The 23,983-nt window shown below is 39.2% G+C and overlaps 1 protein-coding gene and 1 long non-coding RNA gene across 2 annotated transcripts in view; one reads left to right on the top strand and one right to left on the bottom strand.

Moving 5' to 3' along the window:
- Nucleotides 1–19,852: 19,852 nt before the first annotated feature.
- LOC135297070 (uncharacterized) overlaps nucleotides 19,853–23,983 on the bottom strand; it is a 52,550-nt gene continuing 48,419 nt past the window's right edge. The window contains exon 3 of the long non-coding RNA XR_010359094.1: nucleotides 19,853–19,990. This is a non-coding gene — a long non-coding RNA (uncharacterized LOC135297070). The remainder of the gene's footprint in view (nucleotides 19,991–23,983) is intronic.
- KCNK2 (potassium two pore domain channel subfamily K member 2) overlaps nucleotides 20,014–23,983 on the top strand; it is a 128,977-nt gene continuing 125,007 nt past the window's right edge. Inside the window, exon 1 of the mRNA XM_064414223.1 lies at nucleotides 20,014–20,231. The gene's annotated coding sequence lies outside the window, so the exon portion shown is untranslated. The remainder of the gene's footprint in view (nucleotides 20,232–23,983) is intronic.

Raw genomic sequence — 23,983 nt, 5'->3', positions numbered from 1 at the left:
TAATTTCCATCTTTTATTTTTGTGATTACTGCTAAATGTCAAAGCAAATTGTAGTTTGTACAAATGCTCAAAAGTTTTGGACATGTGGGGCTGGTCACTGTCTGGAGTGAGGCCAAACAAGTTGTAGTTTAAAAAGCAGATGCATTTCAAAAAGATTGGAGAATATTTGGAAGGATACTGGAGAAGGCCTTTATACCCAGATTTTTCAGAGGCACAAAATTCTATAATCTCTTGTAAAGCTGTACAGAGCAGGTGGCAAATCAGCATTTCACAGCATCAGGTAGGTACAGAAGAGAACCTTGATATCCTTGCAATATTGCAGTTTTTAATATGTATGCAAAAGTTATCTCTACAATGAACATCTGTGTGATTCATGTAGCACTATAATAAGTAAAATAAGTGTTTTAAGGTTAAAGATTCCAAATCTGACTTTTGAGAACTGTAAATTCAGATCGTGAAACACCTAAGAATTAGAAATTCTAGCCACTGGAAATTTTGATTAGCACCTACTGTGAGAAGCTCTTTCCAGATTGACTGAATTTTGCTGCAGAGGAACAGGACTGACATTTGAAAAAAGAATTGAAACCTGCTTGGGAACAAAGCACTTGGCTCCTTTTATACGAAGAATATCTTTTGTGTAGTCTCTCCTGAGCTGTAAGAATGTAATTGACAAAAAGACTGCAAAACATCTCTGTTACTTTCCTTTTATTTTTTGACCTTCACTCCCTCATTTAGACTTCACCAGTTGAGAATAAAATTTCAATTATATATGGCAGTGTTTGCTGCTCTTAATTAGTCCTGATGCTTCTGTATGTTTATAAGTAAAGCTCTAGGATGTGAATTCTACAGTTCCTAGAGCTCACTGTTTCTGTGACATTAGCCATGAAAGTGAAAGCCACTTGCATACAAAAGCAATCTACCTTCCACCTCCTAATATGAGTGGGATGGTCATGAACTGTAGCATGGTGGAGGTCATAAAACTTTCAAAGAATTATTCCGACACCACAATGAAAAGATGCACTGTATTTGAGCAAGGTAGCTTAAGATAAAGCTTTTGGCACTGCAAATTTACAAAAGGATTGGTCTCCTGGCAAAAAAAAACACCCCAAAATAACCCCAAAAACCACAGCAGCAATCCCATCTATTGTTCAACAGTTTTGTGTTATTATAAAGCTCACTGCATGAGATGAGTGAATTTTTTGGTCAGAAATCCTTTGGAGCCCAGGGGATGGAAGTCTTGCAGGAACCTAATTACAGCTATGGCCATTCAACTCCACCTGTTTCATCTGCACCTGAAGCACCTGGAAGTTTACACAGCTCCAGACAACTGACACAGGACATTTTTTTTTTTTTAAATTCTGAATTTTCTTTCTAGTCATTTGTGGCTATTTGCAGTAGGGAGAGCATTTGAAGAGCCATCAGGAACATGACTACATGTGGTTAGTGGAACTTCCCTCTAGGTTACTTAGGACCGATGCTGTAACTTTCTAAACATGAGAAGCTGCAACCCCACTGTTACTGTTCAGTGGTTTCTCCCAGTTAAACAAACACCTGCCCTAGTTCTCATTTTACCTTTCCTGCTAGTCCACTGCCATATACACCTAAACAGAAACTATGAGTAAAATAGTACAGGGGAATTAGATAATCCTCTTCCTAACATGAACTTGTCATTTGGTGGAACAGTTTCTCGCCATAGACTTTACATCTTTCAACAGTCAGAATTCACCCAAGCTTCTCTCAAGGTCACAATTCCAACTGAGTGTTCTACATATCTCTTAGGGCACATCATTTTATGCCTCACTTTTAAATCCTCCTACTCCTGTTGAGTTAGTGACAGAGAGAGGGAGGAAAGAAAGGGGAAGAACTTCAGCAGCCAGCCAAAAATAGGGGCAACCAACATATCCTTGACTCTGATTTCACCTTTTACCTACACAGATATTATCATAATTAAAGGCTGTACACACCTTCAGCAGACAACAACTTCTTGAAATGAGCAGCCATGTGGTCTTGAATGATGAGAGAGCTTGCAGGAAGGTCCAGGAGAAAAAGCTGAGAGAGAAAAAATCTAAGTTTATTCAGTGGAACAAGCAATGTCTCAGGTAATAATAGTTCTGAAAATACTGTAATATTTATCCTCTACTGCTTGCAATAACATCAAGTAAGCATTCTTTTATTTCAAAAAGTAAGAATAGCACAGAATGTAACATGAACAAATGGCAGATTATTCCCAGTTTTCATGTTTTTGATTACCTGAGAATTATGGTTTGCAATAAGTAGTGCATAAGCCTTTGATATTGTTGAACTCTGGAGAATAACAGAGGATCTCACGGTTTAATATCTGATAAAATAAAAAGCATTTACCCTCTGAAATATTTAATACTAGAGAACATTAAATATCAGTAGAGAGCATTAAAACTATTATTAATGCTAATAGTGTTATTAGATAATATTACAAAGTACTGAAAACTGCACATTGTTATCTCACCTCTTGGTGATACCAGACCCAACTTGAGCACTCTGTAGTTAGGTAAATGCACTGGATACAGACAAGGACAGAAGTAGGGCCAGAAGAGGAACCAGATCATGGAACTGAATTGTGTTACACACAGACTGACCATGACGTCCCTCTGAATCTCTAATTTGCCAGATTTCCCAGATTCAGAAAAATTTGTCTCTGTGTCTGACCTAAGTTCATTAACCCAGAAAATGAAGTTAAGAAGCAAATAAGCATTTACTCCTAATTTTAACCTGTCAGTGTGGTTAAGATTGTTAATTTTCTTTCAATCTGCTTGCAAGCAAAAAAAAAATTCTTTCTCAAAATCCTCTAAATTCCTGACAGGATTTTTAGATGGAAAGTTACCAGCACATAGTATTAAAAAATCAACAGAATTCTGGAGATCAGAAACTTAATGGGCCTGACTTTCCATCTACAGACCCAGAATGACCCTTACACTGAGATAATCAGCCCATCCAACCCTATCCAGATTTGGTTTTCTGAGCCAACAAAATAAATGATTGTTTCAATGTTCAAGTCCCCAATGTACAATTTAAGCGAATAACTTTGTTTCATAGCTTTTATTGTGTTTTGAAGGAATAGGAGACCTGGGGTGAGAGTCTGGGAATCAATCCTTCTAATCTCAGTTTGGCTGCATCCTTGCTGTGTTGCTTTTTCTTATCTCTTCCCTACCAAAGTGAGCCAGTGATTCAAACTGCTTTTCGCTGCCAAGGAGCTTGAATAAATTCAATTTATGGTGTCATCTTTTGAACAAACACCCTAAGAAAGAGCTGGACAGGACACCTGATACTGCATTTGTTGCTTCACTTAGTATTATTCCCTGATGTACTCCTGCAAGTGACTCTAAGTCTTCCAGAAGGGCATTGACATGAAGACTTCTTTTCAACAGCTGGCCCAAGAGCAGCAGCACATCCCAACATGACCAGCTGAAGAAAGGGGCTGTTCAGTTCCAGGGCCACCCATTCTGATTGTGCATGGAACACACAGGCACAGCCAGAGTGCTTCCTCCAGCACACAAGCAGGTGCAGAGGCATCAGCAGAAATGCTGACTCCATGTTTGCTATGAAGAATGGACAACTTGGTGCAGCACTCTGGGAAAACTGCATTTTCCTCTTGTCTCAATTAAATTGAGCATGATCGTACAGGCACCAAAATGGAATCTGATGCCTGAAGCAGACAAATACAAAGCTGAAAAACTTTCTAATCATGAGCATTTGCATGTCCAATTTTATTCAGGGAAACCACACATTGGTGTCAATGCCATAATAAAGAAATAAAATAGTTAAAATCACTACTATTCTGTTCTAAAGCTCTTACATGCTGGAGACCTGTAGTTGTTCACTTCAAAACTTCTAAAAATAATTCTTTTTTCATTAATTTTGCCAGCTGTGCTGTAACCTCCTGCTGGCAAAAACAACTGGAACAAGCTCTTCAGCAACATCCAGCACCATCTATAGCTGGTTTAAAGTGGGGTGGCTCTCCTGAGTTCAAGCCCTAAATCACAGCACTAGAGGCTCTTGTCACTAAGGGAAAGAAAAAAGTATTTTGATAAATGACCTAAATGTTTCCCTGATTGGCAGTGACAAGCTGATTTCAATATACTCAGTGAAAAAGTATGGCAGAAGAACGAAATTATAATCTAAAAAATATCCAAAGATTAAAAAGGGAGGGAAAATCCATTTATAAAAAGAACATTCTTCTCAAAATGAGTAACTGCCCCAAATTTGAAATGCTAAAGATATACAAGGCACTAGTAGTTTAATCTAATTTTTGTCTTTCTTAAAATCTAACTCTATGCTGTGTCCAGAAAATTACTGACATTGTGCAATAAGCAACATTGTGGTTATTCCTATGTAAGGAAAGGAAAAAAAAATCAAATTCCTTTCTTCACCAGAGACTTTCTGCTGAACTTTGGCAAGTTATTCTGTATTTTTGTGTCTCAATCTGTCTGAAGAGAGGACATGAAAAAGCACATCCCTTTCTCAAAGAAAAGGCTTTAAGGGTAAAAACAATGAAATGAGGAGACTTAGGGGGTGTCCAACTAAGTATTTCCCACCATTACAGAGGGCCATCTTATTTGAGCTCACTGGAAAGTTTACACTTTCAAACAATTTTTTCTAATGTTTTCTTTGAGCAACTTCAAATTGAAGGAAATGAGAAACTGAAATCTACTGGGAATTTTAAGTAGCCCTGTTAAGAGGCTCTGTTGATGGTGCAAACACACGTCAAGTCAAATTGAAACAGCCCTTTTGTGTACTGTAAAGACAGGCAATGTTCTTAAGCCCATTTTTGAACAGAATCCAAGTTCTGTATTTTCTGCTGCCTTACACAGATCTCATTTGCTGCAACATTCAGAAAATTGCTTGATCCAAGTTTTCAGTATTTCAGAGTCTCAACATTTTCTATATATGAGCATATGAGCATATGAGATCTATGTACAGAAAGTTGCCTGCTTTTGAAAATCTTTCCAAACTCAGAGGACTATTGTACTTTTAATGCATTCATATTTTGTTTCTACATGTGAGGAAAGGTCTCCAGGAAACCAGGACCCAAGAACAAATAATAAAGAACAGTGACAAGCCTCTCAACAGTGATTCTTTTTTTTATTTCCAACTTTATAATGGCTTTCCTAGCAATTTCTTATAGTCCTGAATGTGTACTTGTGTGATGACTAATTTACCTAGTTTCCCTTGATTGAATTGCAAGAGATTACCTCTGTAGATCATGTCTGGAGAATATATCATGTCTAGAGGTATAATGTCATACCATAAATCCAGTCGTAGCAGTATTAAAGTTTGACTGATACACAATGACAGTGATAAAACATGTCTTTTCTATGTAGCTGAAAACCAAAAATAGGCTTATGAAAAACACAGGAGGTGACTTTGCTTCTCACGAGACTGCTGATTCAAAGCCACTGCTTCTTGCTTCTTACTGGGGTAAAAGCCTGTTCTCTGTAACACATCAATTATTTTACTCTTTGAAGACTAAAACATAACTGTAGACCTGCTATACTGAAAGGAGTTTATACCATTGTTAGCTGTTAATTCCTACAAGTGGGAATATGGACTTGGAGAAGGTGCAGTGGAACAGCATTTTTGAGAAGTTTAAGGCGGAACAGCTTTCCAGCAGTTCTTCCACGGAGCTTGGCAAACAACCTGAACAGGAATGCTGTTTGTCTAAATTAAGACAGTGAGATATAGAGCAGATACTAGAAGGACTTATCTACTTTACATCATTTCAATAATAAAATATGTATTTTTAATAGTGTCATAATATTTAAGCTGTTATTCCAAAATTAGAGCACTTAGTCACTTTTTAATAATGTGAATACTTATGGCTACTTTTGAGACTCATGTGTCCTCTGAAAGGTCCCATCAAGGAGTATGTAGGCACCATGGTTATATGGGACCCTTGGCAAGGAAGGAAAATGTATTGGCTATGTATTAATGAAAACATTAAGAATTATGATTATCTTTCTGCAGGTCCTTATGGGAATTACTGAAGAATCATCTCCTGGCCAGAATGCCACATTGCAACTGATAAAGGTATGGAAAGGCTGGAACTTTGGAATTTACTTTCCCTGCCAGATTTCTTCTGTTTTCTTTAATCCCTCTCAGTTAATAGGACCCTTTAGACCAGATTCTTTGAGAGAAAATTCTCTGTTACAACAGCATTAGCAGGGCAATTTTCTACAGGCCACAGAAATGAGCCATGGCCTGTAGAAAGCCATGTGCAAAGGTCACATATTTTGCAATCTGAAAGATCATCTCTGCTAAACATCTTCAAGTCAAAAGAAGGAGCAGCTCAGTCTGTTACTGTGCTGCATATGCCTGAGGGAAGCAGTGGGGAAAAAAGCATAGCATTGAAGATTTTCTACAGATACTCCACAAAATAGTATAGGTTCACATCACAGAAGCCAGACCTAGAAAAGGCAGACTCAACACAGCAAAGAAAGCAAACAAGTCCCCACTCATTTTGAACTAAGGGCAGGTTGCAAGAAGACAAATTCCACATACACAGAATTCCACCTACTTTATGAAGAAATGTTGCACTGCTGACAGATGAATTTCTCTCAGACAAGTAACAGGGTAAATTTTGCAGCTAACAGGTAAAATTTAACAGCTGAAAGGGCCAAATCTCAATTTCCAAAGCCACATAAGTTCACAGGAGTCAGACTGACACAGACTCATAGGAAATCCAGCAGATTTCCATCCCTACCTGTTGAGTGGTACAGTTTTCAAACCAATCATGTTTCTGACTCCCACTAAAATCAAGGGAAAGCTGGTACCTTAATTTGCAAGTCTGATCATGGAGACTAAACTTCAGTCCTCATTTCTAACTTACTTTCATCTTAGTGAAACTATTTGTCTATATGCAAAAGTTCCAGTAATAATTTTAACTCTAATTTAAATAGACTGTCTTCAGTTTAAAGACTGATTTTGATTCATCTTAAACCTACTCCTCGTTAATGTGAAGCAAGCCAGTAGCACTGCAATGTGCATACATAATCTTCTCTACCAGATAAATCTTATCACTTTAAACCCACACATAAAATTCTATGCTTCTTAAGCAGATAAGTCAACTGGCATACAGGAACCTGGTGCTCAGTATATTTATAATCCAAAGGGTTGTCTGGCAGCAGAAGTTGCTTAATTGTGGACTTGGATTTCCCTGATTTGATTTGACAGTTGTAAAGGAAATATCTCCTTAGAGATGATCCTGAATGTCAAAGGACACACCAAGAGTCATCAGAACTGGAAAAATCAATACCATTCTTTCTTTGGTTTCAAGGCAATGTCGTAATTTGGGGGAGGAACCAGGGGTGTCTGTCTCTTAAACAATGAAACTTTTTATTTTGTCCTCATATACATACTTCAGAATAACTTTTGGTTTCAAAGGCATTGTTGCAAGTTTACAAACCACCTGTTTACACCTTTAAGCAAAATCTAAGGGCAGAGAATTTAATTAGTTTTTAGACCTTTATTGATGACACCTGAAAAATAGGCTGTTTCTTTCAGAGAGTGCACTTTCCACTTGTTCTGAAATTCAGGCCTCACACTGGGAGCTTAGTTTTTAACAAAATCACCTGTCTGGAATGGCCTTCTGAAAGATAAAAGGATGCAGGTAACAGAGAGTATTAGGCAGTGTTCTCAGAAAACAAAGGCTGGAAAGATTATGAGTGGTGCTTTTAATTTTTTTTTTTCTATCAGATTCTCTGCCACCTTAGACATAAAATAAAAATGCTATTAAATAAATGGGAGCAGAGTAAACTTAATTACACTTTTTCTCTGTGCTCATATTTCTAATTGTCATGGGTCCCTAAGTTAATAAAATCATCAAAAGGTCAGCTTTTCTTTTTTTGCTTTTTTTTTTTGCTTTTTTTTTTCTTTTGAAAACATCCTTCTGTAGTCACAACAGGATATGGGCAAAGGAAGTTACTGCTCTCAAATCCAAGGTAACACATCAAAATATTTGGGTTTTTTTAATGCTATTTATTTAGTTGTATTCCTTAAGTATTTTTAGTAATGTTTTGGAAAATAGTGGAACTTAATCATAGCTTCATATATACTGGCTAAAGATTTAAAAACAAATTAATCTAGCTACATCTCGTATATTACAACTAATAATTTTGATTATTTGTTTTGAAATATAAATTATCTCTGACTTAATCTTTACTTCTTTTGGCTTTCTTTTTAATGTCAAACATCTTTAAAAAGAATGAAAGATAGAAGGATATTATATTGAAAAGATGTCTTATCCATGTGCAACTTTAAGACAAAGTAATTCTTTATCTTCTTGTGTCCAATCCTACCACTTCAGCTCAACAATGGCTCTACAATTATGTGGAGCAGAAAAACATCAGTGGGAAACTGCTCTGAGTGAGGACAGATAAAATGGAAGAAGTATGTATCAAAAATTGTAACTCTAGCAAAAGTACATTTGATTTAATAAGTGCATGCTACATGTAACCCGTGATTCAGGCACTAAACAGTTGTTTGTGAATGGAGCAAAGTCACAGTAATGGCAGACCTTTAATTAACCAGTCCCTCACAGGAGCATTTTCAGCAGTTGACTCATACCAGAATGTTACTGCTGTTGTTTGAACTCTGGTGACTTCCTGAAGTCTCAATCAGATCACTGTCCCAGGCTCTGTACAAACAGTCAGGCACTCATTTACAGACCCAAGAAGTTTATAACTGAAGTTTGCAAACAAGATAAATAGCAGTTAGGGGGAAGAGAAAGTATTGTCTTTGTTGTGGAGGCTGAAAAAGCTGGCTTTGTTCCTTGTAACGAGATTAAAAGATTTAATGCCAAAGAAATGTAACTTGATTTTCTGAGTATCAGACCTGTGGATAAACTTCAGGACATCTACTTTTAACTTTGTTGAAATATGCAGAATTTTCATTCTAATGAGAAGAAACACTGCATGCCATGTTTGACTTAGGGAGCCCGACAATCTCCAAGGAATGGTGTGTTTCCCAATAGAAAGCCATGGAAAAATGAAATTGTTTTGGCAAGATGTGTTTTGAAAGCTAATCAGATGATAGTTCAGGTTCTGAAGATTCATTGGGATGATCAACACCACGTGTGGAGGCAGAGCGTGGGCAAGGTGATGCCACTGGCAACATCCTCTAGCTAACTGCAAGATCAGGCCTTGAATGATGAACACCCTTTTCCAGTGCAAAATGTCCAATAGTGTAACAAGGGCACTGTCTGGTAGAGTTTCTGAATGTGAAAGGTTCAGTCTCTTAACAACAGTTATTTGTAAATGCTCCTTACAAGCCAAACTCCTGTTGGCTTTACACAGACTTTGTAAAACCATGCTTTAGCACTATCTTTAAAATAGCTCAGCACCTATTCAGATGCTATTATTTCTGCCTTTTCTTACAATGAAAAGAAGTAGTCTGCAGCATTTGAAAAGCTGGTGTTAATTTTTGTGAAGTTTTTAATTTGAGCCACAGCAGAATGAGAGAGCAAAACTTCTCCCTCACCTCTGCTTAAAATCAAGTCCAACAACAGAAAATGTTTTGTTTTGGGATAGTTTCGGAATGGAAGAATTTTTTAATCAGTCATGACCCCTCTGTTAAATCTGTGTAAGACACAGTAGGGAATCTATACCACACACTCAATACTTACTTACCCAACTATAAATTAAGCTCTGATCTTTGCAGTCACTGGGTGAGGGAACAAGACCCAGATATAGCAGGGGCTCATTTCTATTTAATTATTTGTTTTGTTGTCAACACAGTCTCTTCAATTTCTCTGTGTTTTCTGCATTTCTGTAACACCTTAATCTGTCTCCACACAGAAACACTGCAACAGTAACATCCATTTGTACCAAACTGCTTTAATTTTACTGGATTATAATAAATCAGTGTAATTGGTTAGCATTATACTTTGCTATTTTACATCCGTGCACAGTTCTTTCAAAAGGAGACACAGACTAAATTACATATGAGAAAAATCAGGTATTTTTTTATAGCAGACAGATAGATGCTAAAATATTTTACCCATTGGTTTGTATTCTATAGCAATCAAACCTACTGAATATAAACCACAGCACACCTAAAAAGGTGAAGTAAAAGTGCTGAATGGAAGTTAGAAGAAAAAGAGATGCCTTTTTTTCACACTTTCAACAATTACAATGGACAGATAAGAAATGACCTTGCTATTGCTATTCACAGAAAACATAAGACCAACTCTTTCTGAATATTCTAAATGATCTACAATGAAATAGATTCAAACATACACTAAGCACTTGCTGCTGTGAGAGGATCATTCTCCAAAACCAAGGGATTTGATTCTGAAGCTTTGTACTTGTCTCCAGTAAGCTGCTGAGCAGCATCACCTCCCGGATTTGAGGGCTCTGCGTGTTGAAAAATTTGGCTCAGTACAAAAGGTAGTGACAAGTGCAGTTTTTAAGATGGTTCCAAACACCAGTCTAGTTTCCTGTGCTATTCTTCTCTACTGACAAAAATCCTCTTTCACATAGTGATACTTGAGGATTCATCTCCACATTCTACAGTGGTCTACAAAGTTGGGCATATATGAGGCCATTCCCATTGATGAGAAACTGGAAAGTTTAGAATAGTTCTGAAACAGAAACAGGTTTGATCATACCTATTAAGCAATGGTATGTTTGAATTTATGTTTGAAATCAGGGTTTGCTATTGAAAGAGCAAGTCAGGGTAAAAAGGAGAGGACCTTTATCCACAGGAATGCAGAGCTAGAGTGTCTGAGATATACATTTGGCATTCAGACCTGACTAACAGATATTTTTAAGCATCCCAAAACCCACATTAATTTCCTAGTGGACTGGAATTACTCTGGGTCTATGTCTCAATACCTACAGAAGCCTGGATCCTTTGTCAGGCATCAGCTATGGAAGCAGCATTTACAAACTTAATCCAGAACACTAAAACAAGCCCAGCTTGACTATTGTTTGTGCAGGAGTTTAAAGCTGATCCAAAGATCTCCAGAAAAATAGGATTTTTTGTAGCACTGTTTGTTGGTTTGTCAAAACAGAAATATTTTGCAGAGAAAGAACAGGGTTTCTCTAAATCCATAACTGAGGTGTACAAGGAGTCCTGCAAGCTGCAGGAGAGCAGGGGCTCCCAGGCCTCATTCACACCATATGGTCTCTCCTCTGTTGGATCCGCAGCCAGTCCAACACTTGCTGTTTCCAGGCCCACCAGCTTTGTGGAAGTAGCAGGACCATCCTCTCTTGTAAACCCCAAAACTACATTTGGCCTTCCTGCTGAGCAGCATGAAACCTGAGATCTTTGAGAACTCAGCTTATGCACAATCTCTGAGTCTTGAAGCCTTGAGAGACCCTCCCCTGGGCTTCTTGGGACTCACTCTGGTACAAATTGCTAAAAAATGTGAAAATTTGAATGCTCTGGAACCTGGAAATCGAGACAGACCCTCCGGATTCAACCAATTAAAAAAGAAAAAAGAATGTAAAGGCACAAGCAGAGGGGTTCTAATATTTATTCTAATAAGGCACCAATTATTTATCTTAGTTTTGGAACTTTCTGTGGAACAGTCCTGTCACCCAACTGCCTCTACTAAAGCTTATCACAGTTGTATGGGATGAACATGGTGATATTTGTATTTTGTGGTATTTATTTATTGATATCATAAACCACATGATTAACTGTTAAGAGCTGGAGGCAAATTAAGCAACTGTTACAGTTACATAAGTGATACCCTAGCAAGCCCCTGTGAAGATGTGGATGAACTCAAACCCAGGCCACCCTCCCACTGATCATGCGATCCAATTTTAGCAGTGTGCCTGTCAGCTGCAAGGCCCCTCAACAGAGCAAAGACATTCCTTTTCAAATGCCTTTGCTGTCACTGGGTGGTATCCACCTAGCTACAGTGAAAACATGGAGAAGCAATGAGAGACAGATGAAAGCAAGAAAGATCAAGGCAGTCCTTCATTAAATTTCATTGATGTGTAAGGGAGATGCTACAGTCTGGATGTCTATAGAGCAGAAAAATAAGAACAGGAGACAAATAACAAGAAAACCATAAAAGCATGTGGAAAAATTATTACTCTGCTCTTTATTTTCTATCTCTTGTCATTAGCAAAACAGAACATGGCGTAACTAGCATTAGGAGGATGTCTTTCTTTTTATAAGTGCTCAGACATTTTCACCCCTGCATGTCATTTCTGCATACAGATCAATTATTTCTTCTCATCCAGGACAGATACATAATTTCCTAGTAATGCTTTCAAGATTCTGAAATAAATAGAAAGAGCACCTTAATTGTATCAGTCCTTTTATCTCAATTAAACATCTATGGGCTGTTTAAGTACTGATTAGCCTATACTCTCACCCTGCAGGATAAAGAATGACTCCTATTGAGCTTCTCATGGGCCAGAGCTCATCTGCAAATTGTTATCATTTACACAGCATCCAAATGAAAGAACTTGACAGCAAGGAGCCTATTCATTAATATATAAACTGTAGTTGATGAAGCACAAATTACATGATTGCCTGAGAAAGTAACTGAGCTACCTCTCAAGTACACAGCCATGCTGTGGAAGCCCATGGATTTCAGTGCAACACAGTCAAGTACTTATTTTAATAAAGGCAGGAACACTTTCTTGGGTTTCTAAAATAAGCACAATGTAAGTGAAACACTTCACATTTATCACCAAGAAAAATGGCCCCTTCCTGGGCAGGTAAAATCAAGATATAAATAAATTTGTGCTGTCTCTGCTGATGGATATGAACCTGCAGCTGGCACTTTGCTTCAGTTATTTTAGAGACCTTTAAAAATTCAAGCCCTGTAATCACATCTACCCCCATCTCCCCCATTTCTTCCAAAAATCTGTTTTTCTTCTTAGGAGAGAGAACATTGACTGCAATACAGTCTTTCCCTTCTACCAACGCCCAAAACTCACCTTGGACATGGTCTAGATCTTGGAGTATCCCTTTCTCTACTGCCTGGGAGGTGTGTGGCAGCATCCAGCCAAGGATGTGCAGCCTACTCCACCAGCATGCTCTGCTCTCCCCCAGAGCAAGCAAATGTTTTCTCTCTATTCCCTGTGAAGAAGGTTGAGTGCTGTGGCAATGGAAATTTCCTTGAGCTTCAAATTGCTGTGAAGGGTTTTGCTGTTGTGACTGTGCAGCAATGTCAGATTTTAGGAATATGTTTATAATTAGTTCCTAACTTAGAGAATCAAAGACCATGAGGTGTACCTTTTCCCCTTCCAATCTGTTTTGTCTAGTTAAACCAGAGGTTTAAAGTTTCTCAGTGCAATAGCTGTCCTTCACTCTGTGCAGACATATGCCTCACAAAATGAGTCTTGATCTGCCACATTTAAGCACTAGCACAGCCAGCCAGTCACGAGAAACAATTTAAGCACAAATAAGCACTGAAACATGAGATGGGTGGTGTTGGAAAACCCTGAGGTTTATGTGTATACCACACTGGTCAGCCAAAGATTGAAGGCCACTTTTCTCCAAAAGGCTAAGGAAAAAGGGAAAGCATTGAGTTCTTGTTGTGTTCTTAGACTTTCTGAGACATCTACTTACAGCCAGTATTTGAGACATATCTGACCAAATGAACTTCTAGCAGATGCAGGGCCACACTGGCAAAGTGTTTTGTCACTTTACAGCCTTCCTATAAACTATGTTATTTACAATGTAAGTTATAAATGAGAAAAAACTATACAGACTCAGTTTCTTCTGTCATTATAGCTTGGCTGATAACTTGTCTCCATTGTTTTAAGCAATATAAAGCTACAGGCTGCATCAGGGCCACTGATCTACAAACAGAAGAAACCCCATCTCTACTAGTCTTGTATGTTTTATTTACTATTTGATCTCCACCTGCCTATAAAGGCTGAAAGTGGAAATAATGCCTAGTAGGGAAAAAAAACCTACCACAGAACAGAGAAAATTCACTGTTAATTAACAGGCCTTCACACAACTTATTCCATTAATTTTATCCTAGTGTTTACATGCCAAGGTATGGCAGGACATGAGTCAACTACATTAATTCAGAATTAAGAATGTACCTTAAAAAATAAATTAAACCAAAAGATTGAAAGGGAGCACAGAAAGAAATATTTAACTAGAGCAGCTGGTAATTGCTGTCTCTTCTCCCCTGAGTTTTAGATTTTTTTCCATTACTTGACTGGATTTCCTCTGCTCATGCACATGCTTTGACTTTTTCTACATGACATGACATTGGAATGTTATTGTCTGACAAAGCAAGAAATTTTGAAGCCAACTTCTGTTCTATACAGTGACAAATTGCTGAATTTTCCCTCTTTTTGTCAGGTATAAAGCACTGTAAGACAAAACCAGCGTTCAGAACAGTTGCTGAAATTACAGTAGTGCATGAATTAAATACACTAATAAGTCTATAATTTATTTTGTTAGGATTTCAACAAGAAAATAATTTCATCCCTTTACATCATCATGCTGTTTAGTATTATAGTATTATTTCTATTTTCCATTTTTCAACCTCCAGAACTGTAAACCATCCCTGATGTGCCATGTGGTAGGTCAAAGGTGACCATCTTGAACATAAGATCTTCACAAGGAACTGCAGATCCCATTTGAAACCTGCTGGCTCACAGCAGTAAGCTACAAGTTTCTGCAGTTCACAGAGGTAATACGGCCTCTTCCTGCAGCAGCTGCACCAGACAGAAATAACAGACTGATGGCTGAAGAGGGGAAAGAAAAAACTGGGAACTTCTTATTTTCTCTATGTCACGTCAGGGGCCTGCTGCGCACTTGGCAGGGTGGCCAGGAAGCTCAGTCCAGCACCTTTGGCACTGGCGAGGCATAAGCAGTGTCAGGTGTCACAAAGCAAGGCCACCGTCAGCCACAAGTGTGGCCACAGCAGCGACACGGGAGGGTGAAGCTCTGGAAATTCCAGTGAAATGGGAATTTCTTCAGAATATGCAAAAAGCTCCTGGTGGCCCAAAGCCAATAAAACAGCTCTGCTCCATCTACTCATAAAGCCTCCAGCACAAGGATAGCAGGAACAGTGATGCTTCTGTTCCTAAATGCCAAGGGAAAAACCCATATCTGGCTGTATGAAGCACGATTCAGGGGATAACTACAGAGCCAGTACAGGCACTGAGGGTACAAGCACTGTCTGTTCAAGAAGCTGAGCTTTCTGTGACAATCTCAATAAAATAATGTTCTTTTGTATCATAACTGCAGTCCATCTAGTTCAGCATCCTACCACCAGGCTACTGCCTTTGAAGTACCTGACAAATCCCCTTCAGCAATTGAACACATAACCAAATCTGTTCTTGTTCTCATACTACATCTTCTAACACCCAGAAGTTACCTTCTGAATAAAGGAAGAGATTAATTATTCTTCCCAGTAAGTCTATTAGGATTTGCTACGGAGTAGTTGATACATCAGCTTGTTTCATTTTTAAACACAGTTAAAAGGATGGCAGATCTCAGTATTTATCAATACATTTTTTACTAGCAAACACTACAGCAGCTGCCTTGAAAGAGTTTCAATTTCTCTGAAGTGGCAAGTAGTATTAACTCAGCATTTTAAAATTTTCCAAATACTCCTGTGAACTGTATACTGTGACACTTCAACTAATGAGGCCAAATTAACAACTTCAAAGTTTTAAATTAAACAACTAAAGACAGCCACTGATGTCTAAATGTGCTGAGATAAAATCAAACCTGTGATTTACAGCCAAATTCTCTAAAGATGCACTGTCACAAAGTTAATGTGGAATTGGAGGACAGAGAAAAATATGTTATCAGCTATTAATGATAGACTCAGCCAGGCTGAGACCAGCAAAATTTTGGGGGAATTATACATGGTAAAGTTTTCGTCATGTTTATGAAGTCTTGGCTTAATTAGCTGTTGGATGAAAAGGATGATATTTTTATGTGTCTTTCCTGAGTGACAAACATAAAAGCTTTCAGTAGGAATTCACTTGCCATGCAGAATGGGGCCAAACAGTTGTAAATAACTAAAGGAGTTAAGACTTTCTCATTGTCCTAAAGGATCAGGCTGCCAGCACCAGCCAGATCTTGAAGTCTCTATTTGCCTAGCTGTACCTGTATATTCCTTGGTGTGTCTTAAAAAATATCTTTGAACTCTGCAGTTTTGGGCAACTACAGCTCTTTGTGTATGAATGAGCTTGTTTCTATAACTTCATAAGCATCTCATTTATTTAGATGGGAACTTCTTTATATTGTTGCAACTTCTTAATATTTTCATACTGTGTAGTTCAGAAGTATAAGGAAACCTTTTTTGCATATTTTTATATCTTTGTAATTAATTTTAAAAAAACTGTAGAGAGAAAAAACGCTTCATAAAATCTGTTTCCCATTTTTATCCTTTACAACTGGCCCAATAAAGCACTTAAAAATATATAATGATTGTAAATGGGCAAGCGCATTTTACTTGTGATTGTTAATCACAACTGTAAATTTGGTTCCTACTCCAACCCCCACTAAAGTCCACAATGATGTTAACATTGGCCTCAATAAAGTCACAATTTGATCCTCTAGAAGCTCACTAGTGTTTCCAAGCAGGTATGAAGAAACATGGGCAGGTATGTGCATGTTTGTGAAAGCAACAGAGAGGCCACACCTCTATCTTGTATTCCAAAACAATGTACTCAAGTAGTTTCTTCAAATAACTTGAGGGCTTAGCTGTAGGGGCTTTGTTGACTGCTGTTGGTAAATTCCAATAGACTGCTAAATGAACTCTTCAAAAAATGTGCAGCTGTACTGGACCTTTACAACTAAATTTATTTTCTGAAAAAAGGCACTTTCTAATAGCAGTTCATTAAAAAAACCCAAACAACCAAAGTATCTGATTACAATGAATCCCTATGAAGGAGGTCTGAGTATCTTCAGATGCATTAACATTTGCAAGGTGGTACTGACTAACTACTATGGCAAAACACTGGCGGGCTTCATCATGGAGACAGATCTTCTCTGTAAATGACCGACAGTAGTATGGGAAAATTCTTCTGATTCTTATGTGCTCTTTCTTGTATTCTCAAATGGAGCAAAGCACAGGTTAGATCAGAAAGCAAGAGAGCATTCAGTAGGAGAGAACAACATTGTTTAAAACTACAGCGCTATGAAGCTAACAGGCTTTACTGACACGGGATTTTTATTTATTTTTATTATTATTTTCACTGTGCAAGCAAGAGCATTCCTGTTACAAGGCAAAATTAGTTAACAGAGCAAGATCATACAGCATAGTGGGGGAGCCCTGCTGTTCCTTGCAGAAAGAACGTCAGAAGTGAAAGGAGGAGATATTAAATGCAATTCCCTGCTGCTCGCTCTCTTAAGGCACCGGCAGCTCTCCACTGGAGGCCTGCTAGCTGCAATCAAAGTTTGCCCTAAGAACCTTCACCACAAAGCCATAAGCACCAGCAACACACCAGAGTAGAAAGCTCTTACTAAATTTTTAGCACAGTCCTGGAAGCCTTATGTGAAGGAGAATCCCCAGTTCTGCTCTTTCCGAGCGAGGCTCTACGGGATTTCACAGGATCACAGGGCACTGGATTAGGAAGGGTCCTCTGGAGGTTATTTGGGCCAGCCCCTGCTGAAGCAGGGCCACCCAGAGCTGGAGGCCCAGAGCCGTGCCCGGGCGGCTTTAGGTGTTTCCTGGGAGGAGGGACAGCTCGCCGGGCAAGCTGTGCCTGTGCTGTCAGCCTCACGGCGGGCAGGGGTTCCCGGTGTTCATCCGGAGAGTCCCTGCTGTGCCCCCTGCGTGCCATGGCCCTGGTGTCACTGGGCTCCCCTTGGAAGGGCTCTGCTCCTGGCTCCAGGCCGCGAGAGGCAGGGGAGGAGGGAGGGAGCCCGCCGAGCTGCCGCGGCCCCGGCCCCACGCAGCAGCGCCCGCGGACCCGCCCGGGGAGGAGCGCCGTGCCCTGCCCCAGCCGCGTCCGTCCGTCCGTCCATCCATCCATCCATCCATCCATCCATCCATCCATCCATCCATCCATCCATCCATCCATCCATCCATCCATCCATCCATCCATCGCCTCCCGTTTCCCTCGGGGCCCTTCCCCTCGGGCGCTCTCCTCCCGCAGCAGCAGCAGCGGCGGCGTTGGCGGCGTTGGCGGGGGCACTCCGGAGCCGCTCCAGGCGCTGCTATTTATAGCTCAGCCGTGCTATTTTTAGAGGCGAGCGCGGGTCTGGCTCGGCAGCCGAGGCTGGCGAGGCGTGTGCGGCTGGGAGCGGCGCGGCGCTCGCACACGGCGGCCGGGAGAGGCTCCGCTGGGCGCGTTAAACATTTCAGGCTCCAGCGCGGGGTTCAGCCTCTGGAGGGGCCCAGAGGGGCACCCGCACCAAAAGTCTGAGGTGTGAGCAAAGCCGAAGTGAGCAGAAGAGCATTACTGGCGGCCAGCAGGCCCTGTGAGGGCTGTGCCTTAGTGCCTTTCTGAGCCGGGCATCTCTTTGAAGGTGGCACATAAAACACTAGGCCTCAAAGCAGGAATGCTCCCCACACATCTGATGTTCAGGTGATGTTAATGATGTAAAGAGCTGTTGGAGCGAACGCTTGAAGCATAAGTATCATTCATAAAAGTGCTTAGTTATCAATATGCAGTCTTTGGAGCTATCTTAGGAGCAGGCATTATTGTGGGAGTTCATTAGCTGTTTTGAGAGCGTGCACTCACCCTGAAGGGTATGTCCTCTCTTTCCTTGGTACGTTAAATCCACATTAAACTTAAAGGGAGCCACGTGTGTGTAATGAACCAGCGTATAGCCCAGGGCACACACTCTCTATCACTGGCCTCCATTATCCGCATTAAGTGACCAGAGGATAAATTAGACCACATGTCAGCACTACCCTGATAGTTCCTGCAGTTTTTAAAAAATGTGTTTATTCAGAACTCTGCGTCCACTCCCTGTCAGATCATGCATCCCCAAGCTGTTGAGAAGCTGTGTGGCAGTGCAGAGCTGGAGCTGAAGAAACCTCAGGGGAAGAATACAGGTCATACAATTAGGCAAAAACTTCATACCAAAAAAAAAAGCATAGGCTCATGTAAATTTGAAGCAAATTCTTCATGGGATTGTTAGCAGGGATAAAATCATGCATTTTCAGAGCCCAGATAGTATTTTAGCACTTCAGCTGAAGGAGTATTTTAATTAACAGGCAGTTATAGTACACTCTTACTTATTGTGCATGAGCCGCTGCAGAGGAGCAGCTGTGCTTTAGCCCACGTGTTTCACCCACTGTAGAATAAGAGATGAGGAAGGGCACTCTGAGTAGAGCATACTGATCATTGGTGCTCCTTGTGTATACCTAAAGAGGTTTAAACATCAATACTATGCTCCAGAAAAGAGTATAAGCTATAGTACATAAATTGTTGCAGTGCCTTGCCATTTTTTATATAGAGAGTGACCTTCTCTTCCAGAGTCGTCCTAGAAGTCCCCTCTCTGAAAGCCATCTTCCGCCCAAGTGGCATATAGGGCAATAATGGACCTAGAATGAAGCAGTAATTGTACAGCAGGGAGGTTAAACTTCCAGCTTCAAAGAATTGCTCAATGTTTTCAGTCACTTCAAAAAATATGCCCACGTGGCAAGTGGAAGACAGACTCTCTACATAGAAGTCTCCAGATTAATTAAATTGGGCAACTAAACATTTTTGTATGCTAACTTCTTGTCTTCTAGTAGATCACTATGAGTGAGAAATGTTCTAAAGAGCAAGCTATGTTTTAAATTTCACCTAGGCAGTTCATTTGCATAGAAATAACTGAGTAGTCCTTTAATTATCCCATAGTTCTGTTGAAGATAGACAAGAGCTATAGCTCATACTCTCTCAGTTATGTTGGTGTAGCAAGAATAACAAGTAGCGAGAAAAAAAGCATTTTTGTTATTGAAGTCAGGACACGCATGTCTGAATTCACACAGGGAACAGATGTCATAAGTAAGAAGATACCATTTATCCACACTCGCCGTTTGGGGTCGGACCAAGAGAAAGTTGCGTAGATCACACACCTGCAACGAAGAAAAGTTTCTCTTAATGTGCTGTTTCTTTTACAACCAAGACAAAGCTTAAAACACCTGTTTTTCTCCCACCAGTCATTGTTTTGATTAAAGAGGGGGAAAACCAAAACAAACATCTTATGTAGAAGATACAGAGCTGTTTTGAAGAGCTTCCTTTACAAGCTCTCCTCTTGAGACCCGGTCCCTGTTATAGATTGAATCTCTTGTCTGAGCTACCTTACTCTGTGAGCAGGTATGTTTGCATGCTTTTATTGCCTTTTCATGTAGGCAGGTCTGTGGCTTGTATTCAATTAGCATATCTTATGCTGGCACTCTTGAAAAGGAAAAAAAAAAGGCTAGCTGAAAGCAAACTATTAAAGAAATTCAGATGCTGGGGAATAAGCAAGAGAGAAAGATCATCAAGCAGCAAATTGCTGTTTATTGTCATAAAGAGAAAATAAGCTCTCTGCAGTTCTTCCTTTTTTTTTAATTAGACTTAGCAGCTTCTCTTCATGCTGACCATGATAGAGTTTTTCTCACAGCCTTACTTTTGTTAAAGTCAGTAACAAGATTTTTTTGAAGACCCAATTTTGCAAGAATAAGGCAATCTTAGTCTTACTTTATATAACTTCTGATTTGATGTTTCTGGACAATGTTTGTCTCATACCTAAAGAAAGAAATACAACTCTTTCAAAGTGATTCGGTCAAGTTATACTCAGTGTCTGGGTTTGCAAAAATTATGATTAAGCAACTTTTTTCTTTTAATTCACAAGTGGGAATAAGAAGCTTTGAACTTTAAACTTGATTATTGTGACATGCCAGTTATGTTGTTATTTTCAGTTTTTCTGATACAATTTGGTCAGGAGACAACACAAAACAAAGTAATAATAAATATTGGTCTGGTTCTGTAACCTTTTATTTGAGTGAGTAAGAGGACTGAGACTGTAGGGACTGCTACTTCTGCAGGTAGAACAGTGATAGGAACATTTTGTTTCTTAAAGATTTAATTCATTAATAAAGTTCAAAAAGGATGTACAAAAATTCAGTGTTGCTGGACTTTTCAAGAGGCACAGCAACTAAACAAACAGCTGAACGATGTAGCAGCAGCAGGAGACCTGCTAATGCAAATACTTAGTGGTGTGACTCATAGAAAACAAGCTGAAAGAAAAACATTAACCAGCTTGCCCTTTCTCCCTCTGTCCTTCCCTCCCTCCTTCCCTCCTATCTGCTTTCCTCTCCCCCCATGTTCTATCTTAAAAGCACAAGCAGATCAACACCACAGAATTTTTCCCTACTTGCAGGTTGTATATCCAAAAGAATTGTCAAGGAAGGCAAAAGTGTGATGTCATTCCATTTTAAATTGTAAACCAATCTATGCCGGTCTCCCTCTTGCTGAATCCCCAAAAGAGGTTTAAAGAGTTTTTCTATCTGTCTTACTACATTTGTTAGTCACCATCTCAGTGGATAGGGCAAATCCAAACATGGAGAACAATCCTGGAGTAAAAAAAGCCATCAAGCCATCTAAGACTTCAAATGTAGTGGTGCTGCAGAGAACTCCTTAGAGGCTTTAGAACGTAATTTTAAGAACCATAACTATCAGACATAACTGTATAATTCCAATCTTCAGAAATTTTAATCCATCTGGGATTTTCATAAGAATTAATGGTTTTGGGATTTTCATATGAATTAATGGCTTTGGTTCTCTGCTTTCTTTCTCTCTGTGTTTCTTTCAGTGGATACTGTTAAAAGCTGGGTGAACTGTGATATTTTTTGAGTTTTCTGTGCAGTTGTCTGTGGCTTTATTATTCTAATTATCTTCTTTCCAGGAAGCTGAAGTCATATGAATTTAACCAACATACCTCTCTCTCATTGCGAAGTGGTCACATTAGCAAAGGGTCAGGTTTGAGTCAATGTGAGATTCAAATTATTAGAATTGAAAAGTATTTATTGATTGTAGTTGCCATATACAATTATCACTCAGGGAGGAGACCATTCTCTTAATTGGCTCCCTAAAGTACAGGTCTTACTTCTTTAGAGAAATTACCAACTGTCAATACTTACATTACCCTGTGAACATCAGTGGAGACTGTGCATATTGCAAATGCAAGCACACCATAACGAGTGCAGAATTGAGATGCTGCTGAGATTATTCCAGCATATTTTTTTTTTATATGGAATGTAAAAAAACCTGCATTTTCACTCATCACCAAGCTAAACTGATGGGTACTTAGAAATGTACTCACATCTGCTAATTTTTCTCCAGACTATATCTTAATGGCACAGTTACAAGTTACTTTTGGTTTTGCTGAAATTTAAAAAGTAAAATCTATCCTCACTATTTCTCATCTAATATATAAATAGCCTGATTTGTTTCTTGGAAACCTTAATTCTCACTGAAATAAACTGGTAGAGGAACAAGTTTCTAAAATACATGTTTCCTACCACTGGGAGGAAGTCTATCTTACTAGTACATTTATCATTAATCTGCTGTAATGATCCAGAAACTCAAACCAACAGGAAGGATAAAAATATAAAGTCAAGCCTTAAATAACTTGTTGACAGAGAAGATTTAGAAGTAAATTTAACCTCAATGTCAGCTACAGTGACCATTTGCCGCTCTGGTTTTGCATGGCATTTTATTCTGTGCTCCTTACTGGTTCATCAAACACCTACAGAGCAGACACTGTGCCTTAAGCCTTCATAAGAAGATACACAGCCAAATTCAGCACCATAAGAGAAGTCAGGATTTGGGAATGGTGCAAGAAGTCTATTCTCTAAGCCTGTTTGTGGGTACACCATTCAATACCTACCACTTCGTAGGATCGTTGATTCTACAGGTCCTAAAGTCATGGAGCTAATTAGGCATTACAGTGATGAAGTTGCTCAGCCTGGATTAACACATCCATGAGCCATATGGAGCACTGCAGGAATTCTCTGTCTGGAGTGACACTCAAGATAGAAATGTTCAGTCTGATAAAGGAGAGTATTTTGAGGCCATATGTCAAGTTTGGCTTGGAGTGGAGGAGTTAATATCTTCACCTGAGATTCTGCTGAGTATTGCTTTTCTCTGTTTACTGCAGAAGATGCATCTGCACAGTGAAAGGAAAGATGAACACAGATTCAGTCTGTTTTTAAAAAAAAGCAAGACCAAATATAAGTTTGCAGACTGAGCTTAATTTTTCCAAAATAAAACTTATGATCCAGTGATTCCAAGCCCTTGACATTCAAAGGAAAAACAATATAAATGCTGATGGACATGCATGAGCTTTAATTCATGGTATTAGTAAGAATTAAAATTATTACTGTGGTTGTTAGTAATGCAATTATTTCATTAACAAATTTAAAAATAATTAGATGAATCTGTTTTATAATATTTTCAACAGATCTCAATCTGAATGTAGATGGATGATCCTTGTTGAAATGCAGGGATATCTGCTGAAATATTTAATATTTGTTACAAGGGCACATTCCACAGCATTGCCATGTCATGTGTTACCTTGGCTGTAACATTATATTGCCTAAATCACTATGAAAGCACAGTTCAATGCATTGTGCAAGAGACCTGGTGACTGCTTCCCAGCAATGATGAGAATGAGTTATGAGCCTCTCTGCTTCTTCCTAAAATAACAGGGAATGAATTTCATGTGGGCAAACACTTGACTCATTCTTCTTGGAACTGATAGCTTACCACACAGGACTTGGAGGCTGCTCAGTGAACCAGTCCACGGTTCACAGGAAGAAGAAGCCTCCAGAGGAGCTCAGATACTCAAAGAATAGCATTCTTGGCCAAAAATAACTCTGAGCACTGAAAACAAATTGAAAAAAAAGTGTTGGTCTACTTGTAAATCTGTTGCAGCAACATGTACCTCCAGTCCTACTTGAGAGATGAATGGTGCATCCATCTTTGTCTCTTCGCTCCTCTGTTTCCAACCAAAGCTTCTTCCCAACCTAACCAGCACTATATAGGATATACATAGGCTTGTGACCATGAGTCACAGGATCTAT

This window comes from Passer domesticus, chromosome 3, assembly GCF_036417665.1.
Source record: "Passer domesticus isolate bPasDom1 chromosome 3, bPasDom1.hap1, whole genome shotgun sequence".
Taxonomy (NCBI): domain Eukaryota; kingdom Metazoa; phylum Chordata; class Aves; order Passeriformes; family Passeridae; genus Passer; species Passer domesticus.
The sequence above is the reverse complement of the archived record's forward strand: the minus strand, read 5'-3'. Positions and strand labels throughout refer to the sequence as shown.